The following is a 7,546-nucleotide window of genomic DNA, read 5'->3' as shown; positions in this document are numbered from 1 at the left end:
ACATGTTTTCTCACTTACCAGAAAGTGTTTGGATAGCTACAAAGAGTAACAAAACAGCCTATTGTAGCCACAGTCCTACAGCAAAGTCATCTCTTGTCCCAAGTCTCTGTGGAGGTCACCTTGACTGTGGGGCCTCTTCTTCCTTCCTACTCTTGTCTCCAGGACACTTGTTAGCCTCTGGTGGATGGAAAACATTCCCAAGACCAAACCAGAGAGTTTATAACTCTCCCTCATAGAGTGAGATGAGCTTTGGCAACTGATGACTCGAGGATGAGTCCTTGACAGCAGGTGTGCCTGGGAAGTTTAGGAAGGTTTTTTGACAATGGGTTTCATGTTGGTGTATGACTCCAGACTGGATATGATTAATAGACTCTTTTAAAATTAGACTTTTATCATGTGAATTCTAGAAAGTTACTTAGAATTTCTATTTCCCTATTTGTAAAAAGGGACTTAGAATGTTAGTGCTAGAAGGAACATCTAAGAATTTAATACAACTCAGTAAATTTTTATAAAGAAGTTAGGTCCACAGAGGTTGAGGGACTTAGTTAAGGTTAAAGAGCATGTAAGGGGTTGGGTCAGGAATAAAACATGTGGAATTTAGTTAATTTTGCTATTAACAAAGGGATAAAATTGGGGAAATGATGAAATTTTTGCTTGAAGGCCAAAAATTTTAATGCATTGGTATTTTACGTTTTTGGTATTATTTCTGACAATCTAGCTAATGAATAAAAACATAAAGAATTATTTTCTAGTATTTCACCTAATGAGAATATAATAGAAGCTTTGCTGTTAAACATAAGATATAGAATTTTTATGGTTTCTGTGAATACGTATTTTTCATCATAGTTTGGGATCATAATTTTAATTGATGTTTTAATGAAAAAATTCTTTTTAAAAATTATTTCATTATGGTATATGATTATATCTCAATTAAAAATGATTCTAATTTTCCATCATTCATCAAAAGTATATTTCAATTCCATGAACTTTAATTATACTTAAAGATTTTTAAATATAATTTCATATATACAGAAAAGTTGCAAGAATAGTATAAAGAACCTCCTGGCTAGTCTTCACCTTAAAACATTACATACATATAGTATATTTCTTTAGTTCTATTCATGTATCCACTTTTTTTTTCCTGAGACATTTAAGAGTGAGTTGCAGGCATGATGCCCTTCTAACCTTAATTCTTAACTGGAAAAAGTGTACCATACCCAGTAACTCTAAAGTAATCCAGTATCGGTCTTTTCAGCAACACCCACTCAGGCAGATAATAATCATTGTTGATAGCATCATTTTCAAACTGTAGCATCTTATGACTTGAACAATGGTAGATAAAAATCTAGCTGTAAGAATTATTAATACAGTCTTTTCACTCAACAGGTATTTACTAAAGAGTATTTTGGTGCCCTAAATGAATGAAAGAATAAAACATGTTCATAGTTTGCTCATTTGAGAGTTGCTGAGCTCAACAAAGATTTCTCTGTATTTCCCCCTATTTTCCCCTAATACACTGAAGCATTTTCTTTCAGAGTGAGAAGAGAATTTAAAATAAAATTGCATTTGCTTATGGATGAACGATCAAAGTATCAAATCAGAGATCTAAAAGACCAGTTCTGAACTCTCTAAGGATTCAGTTTTGCTTTCTGCAGTTTCATTATTGTGTTAAGCTGTTTCTTTTTTGCTGAAGTTGCACTGAAATTGGATGGTGTCAAACAGATCTTTAAGAAGTTTCTCTGGGCTTCCCTGGTGGCGCAGTGGTTGAGAGTCCGCCTGCCGATGCAGAGGACACGGGTTCGTGCCCCGGTCCGGGAAGATCCCACATGCTGTGGAGTGGCTGAGCCCGTGAGCCATGGCCGAAAAGAAGTTTCTCTTACTTGTTTCTATTGCATTGTCTTCCAAATGATGTTAACATTCACTGGATGCTTGCAGTACTTAAGGAAACCCTTTCCCTTGTCAGCCTTGAATACACATTCAGTCCAGATCTCCACATGAATCCTGATTACCTTGGCATCAATAGCAATAGAGTTTGTGAGATCATATAAGGGTATAGTGGACAATTAACACAGGAGCCCTTAGATTAAAATTGCCACAGGAGCTCTGAGGGGCAAAAGAGGACAGAGGGCCAGTAATAATACTTGGCATTTATTTAAGCATTTAAATTTCCAGTGCTGTCTTTTCCAAACAAAGCACCCTTGGGTAGAAAGTTAGTTATCATCACTATATAGATCAGCATAAATAATCAGAGCACAAAATGGCCTGTTGTAAGCCAAGCTCATGTCTATGAGCAAGAAGGTTCTATAGCAACAAATTGTTGGCAACAATTAGACCCTTATTCCTGGTTTTAAGCAAAGCCTTTAGAACACAATTGTTTCTCATATTTAAGAGGACACATTTGTGAAAGATGTCTAAACCTTAGTTATAACCTCATCATTCTGTCCTCCCTGATGTGAAACTGGCCTCTTACCAGATGAATAGAACATGACCTACTGTTTTAGTAGCATCAAATATTGCGAGGGTATTGCCATCTTTCCGGTGCCAATGTGTCTTTGGTTATTTAAGGTCTGAAGAAAAATACTTTATAATATGAACACAAGTAAAATACACCTTATTTTTGTTGTGTTGATAGTCCAAAGACTACTGGTAAAAAAAAATCCCAGTTATCCTTATTGCCTTTTGTAGAAATGTAGTGTCAGTGAATATTTATCAAGCTCCCTTGCTACATGAGATACTCTTACATATTCGTGAAATGTGGAAATAAATTTAAAAGTTGATGATGCAATTTGATTAGTCTGCACTATGATTTATGAGGCTGTGATTTTTCCACAAAGATAATGTTTCTTTTCATACTTTGAGTGATACAGGATAGCAACTAGTTAAGGATAAGAGCTTCCAACATTAAACAGAAATTTTCCAGTGTTTTAAAAAAAGAACCTGATTAAGTAGCTGTCATTGGATCTTCCTCTTATTTTGTTTCACCTCATTCTTTGTTTAAAATAACATCTTGACTGTAAACAATGAGCACTACTAAGTATCATCTTGACTGGATTTTCTCATGTTCTGTTTTTTGTTTATATATATTTTCTCAGGTGTTAATTCATACACCAGCTTTTTTTGTGGGGGGAGGGTTGGGGTTGTTTTTCCCTTGGAGGGAGGTGCTTGCTTCAGTGTCACAGAATTCCTATAATGATTCATCACATAATTTTCTATATGGAAGTCACTCTGGTAGGTTCGGAACACAAATGGGTATCACCCGTGGCTTTTCATAAGCCTCTGATAACTTTAGATATACTTTAGGAAAAAGAAGAAATATCTTACTCACATTATGCTAAATTAACAGCAGCTATTTATCTCTCATGAACTTGTGTTCCATGAAACACTGCCCAGTATCTGATAAGCAACTGGATAGTAGAGGACTATGTGTTACTTATTACTGTGTCCTTCAGTGTCAAGCATAAAACAGTACACATCGTAGGAAATTGATACATATTTGATGAATTGGAACAATTCATTGCAAAAGTCCAGTTTGCAGATAAAAATTCAGTACATAAGGGCAAAAAAGGATTGACTTGGGGGAACAAAGCAACCTCAGTTCTTCTAATGTTCCTAACATTAAAACCACATATATTTCTATTCAGAAGTATATTACCAAATCCAATTGGGTGTCATTTAAAGCTTGGGGTAAAAAATATGTATTAATAAAAAGTAATTTTAAATTTCTTATGTATTATTGTGTTTGATAGTTTTCTTTGGAGAAGTAACAAAGGTTCTTTTTTAACTGTCACGGAAAGAAAGTTGTTGCATCACTAGTGGGGATATGGGGACGGGCAGCAGAAGCTTCTCAGATCACTTAATTATATCAGTCTAACTTACTGTCACCAGTGTCACATCCTGGATTAGCCATGAGATAAGTTTAAGAAATGTCTAAAAATGGCAAATTATAACATAAAACTTAAATGTAAGTGCCGTTATCATTAAAGAAATGAATTAAAGAAAAAGCCTCATGACCTTTAAGCAAGTTCTGTAACAGACATCAGCTATTTCATTTATAAAATGAGAAGAATGGATTGGATAATACTAAGGTCCCTTCCACACAGCTTGGTTAATGCTTTTTCAGGAACAAAAAGGTCTCGTGGCTGAGACAAGAAATTGACAAAAAACAGTTCCTATGAGAATAGTGAAAAGGATGATGATAGAAAAATACATAGTATCACCATTCTGTAGCCCTGTACCAGACCCTCTTGTTATTTACCTGATGTCATCCACAATTAGAGCATTTTGCCAGTTTGCCCTTAAAGGGATTTACTGTGTTCTGGAAATGGACTACACAACAGTGTGGCAGTCAGGAGATTTTTGCTTCAGTCCTGGACCAACTTTCTGAGCTTCCTTTACTCTGCAATCTGTTAGTCTGGGATTTAAATGTTGATGTTCTCCACTATATTGTAACCTCTTACAGGGCAGGGATCACACCCCATTCAGGTCTGTATCCCATTCTACCTTGCATAGTGCTTTGCAGATAGTTGGTACTCAATAAATGTCATTGGAATGATCTCTTTGTTAATGAAATAATAATGAAACTGAACTCTTTTTTTTTTCTTCCCTCTTTTATTTTCCTTTTTGGCCACTGTGTGTGGCTGGAGGAACTTCCTCGACCAGGGATCAAACCCGCACCCCCTGCAGTGGAAGCGCAGAATCTTAACCACTGGACCACCAGGGAAGCCCTTGTTTTTTTTTTGAAACTGAACTCTTAAATAGAGGTTCACATAAAGGAATATAATATTCAAATAGTACCTACCACCTAAAATGTATGCTTTTCCTTATGCTCATTAAACATTTGACCCTTTCTTCAGAATCAGATCAGGTTCAGCCTTCTCCGTGAAGCACTAATTGGTTGTCACAGCCTTTGATGATGGCTTATTTTTTTGTACCACTCAGGTGGCTGAGCATATTGGGTCTCTATCACATTAGATTTTCAGTTTATCACAGGGAAGAGGAGTTCAATGTCTCCTTGTATCCTGTAAACATGGCGACTTCACAATATAGGTGCTAAATAATTTCTTGATGATGATCTCAGTGATCGTAATGATCAATAATAAGTGATTTACTGTTGAGGGTTCAGATCAGTTGCTTATAGCAAACCCCAAATACTTCACTTACATGTTTTCTAGGAGGCAAGTGCTTTGGGAGTGACAGCTTTGCTCCTGTGTTCCTCAGTACAGGCCTCCCTTCCAAATCCCTGCACCCTGGCTCAGCTTGTACCCAGCCATAGCCTTCTCTATATTTTATTGTCAAAATTTTTCTGGAAGCCAGGGGATTTGGAGAAAGATCAAATGTTAAAAAAAAAAAAGTCAAAATGTTTTTCTAAGGGTTAATCGTGAACATACTGTACAAAGGGTAACAAAAGAATAGACATTATAGACACTGCAGTTCAGTATAATCTAATGGGATACTCTGGATACACACAATTGAAAAAATGTAAGAATGTATAACATAGAAATACAAATGTATATATGATATATGAACAATTCTATCTCTATACTCAGAGCCAGAAGTAGTCAAAGAAGGCCTGATGGAAGGAGAGAGGCAAGAAGAGGGGAGAAGGAAGGAAGGAAAGAAGGAAGGAACGAAGGAAGGAAGGAAGGAGGTGAGATGAGATGAGAATGGGTCCTAGGAAGGAGGGATGGTGCTGTGTGAAGCTTTGGGGTGAGTGGGGATGACGTCTGTGTGATATATTTAAACGACTGGGTTACTGGAGTGGCACTCACGTGCCACAGCAGGTTAAGAGACTGGTAGAGTAAGGAGGAAGAGGTAAACTGAAAAGGGACCAGAAGGTTCAGTGTAAATTATGGACAGTGTCCATGAGGAGCTGCTTACAGATGTGCGATGTATTCAAAACAGCACTTGAAAAAAAAAAAAAAAACAGCACTTGAGGAAGATGAATTGCACTATAACAATAATAGCTAACATTTATTGAACACTTACTATATGCCAGATGCATATATGTAAGTGATTTATGTATTAGCCCATTTCATCTTACAACAGCCCTATGAGGAAGACACTGACATCTCTATTGTACAGGAAAGGAAACTGAGGCGAAGATCTGTTAAAGTGCTTCTGAATAGCAGACCTATAATGTGAACTTGGGCTGTCTGACTCTAAACCTGGTGTGCCTACCCCTTATGTGACATGGCCTCTCTTTCCATAGAGCTCTTTTTTTAAAAAATTTATTCATTTTATTTATTTTTGGCTGCATTGGGTCTTTGTTGCTGTGCGTGGCTTTCTCTAGTTGCAGCGAGCCGGGGCTACTCTTTGTTGCGGTGCGTTGGCTTCTCATTGCAGTGGCTTCTCTTGTTGCAGAGCACAGGCCCTAGGTGCACAGGCTTCAGTAGCTGTGGTGCGTGGGCTCAGTAGTCGTGGCTCACAGGCTCTAGAGTGCAGGCTTAGTAGTTGTGGTGCACTGGCTTAGTTGCTCCGCGGCATATGGGATCTTCCTGGACCAGAGCTCGAACCCATGTTCCCTGCATTGGCAGGTGGATTCTTAACCACTGCGCCACCAGGGAAGCCCTCCATAGAGCTCTTTACCTACGCGACAGAGAGCTAGGAGATTCCTGAGGACGTTGTGGTAGTCTGAGGCATATAGTGATTAGACCCTGAGCATGGACTGTGATCACAGAAAAAGTGAGGAAGGGATGAAATTCTCCCATTGGAGGATCAATCAGACTTGCTAGATATATTTGAAAATGCAGAAGAGAGAGATTAGGAAGGTAAGGATGTTTGTGTCTATATGACTTAGTTCCAAAAATATTTATTGAGCACTTACTATATGCCAGGAACTGTGTTCCATGCTGGGGCAGGAAGAGTGACCCAAGTAGGCCAAGTCCCTGCATTTATGGAGCAAGACTGTGTTATTAGTTTAAAAAAAAAAACACACAGAAACAGAGTTATATGCATAGACTAAGTCTAGAAGGAATCCAGCAAACTGGTAACACTGGTTATTTAGGAGGGGAAGAAGATGGAAACGGGCATGGGTAGAAGGGAAACCAGTGTTATGCCTACTGGATTTTAACACATCATGTGTAATCTATTCAAAAGTCATAATTGTTTTTTAAAAACTGAGATAATAAGACTGTGTACTAAGACATATATGTGTATGTGTGTGTGTTTGTGTATATTTGCCTGTGTATGCATAGACTTTCTGGCATTTCATAAGAAGAACTAGCAAAACTGGATGCTCTTGGAGAGGGGAATTGGGCAGGTGGGGAATAGAGGTAGGAGGGTGACCTTTCACTCTACACTCTTTTGTATCATTTGCATTTTTATGAATTCAGTTACTGGATATATTATATATATATAAGTATTAATTTAAAAATTGAGGTTTGAAAATAGCAGAAACCTAGGAATAGAGGTTTTATATACAAAGAAAGTCGCTCAAATTTTTGACACGCTTTATAGACTAGCGTGCTTTCTCCAAGTTGTAACATTCAAAGAATGTTACAAACTTAACATTCAAAGGAATAGTATGTGTGTGTGCACATTTGGTGTA

The sequence above is a fragment of the Lipotes vexillifer genome, unplaced genomic scaffold, assembly GCF_000442215.2.
Source record: "Lipotes vexillifer unplaced genomic scaffold, Lipotes_vexillifer_v1.1 scaffold721, whole genome shotgun sequence".
Taxonomy (NCBI): Eukaryota; Metazoa; Chordata; class Mammalia; order Artiodactyla; family Lipotidae; genus Lipotes; species Lipotes vexillifer.
Note: the sequence above shows the minus strand (reverse complement) of the source record.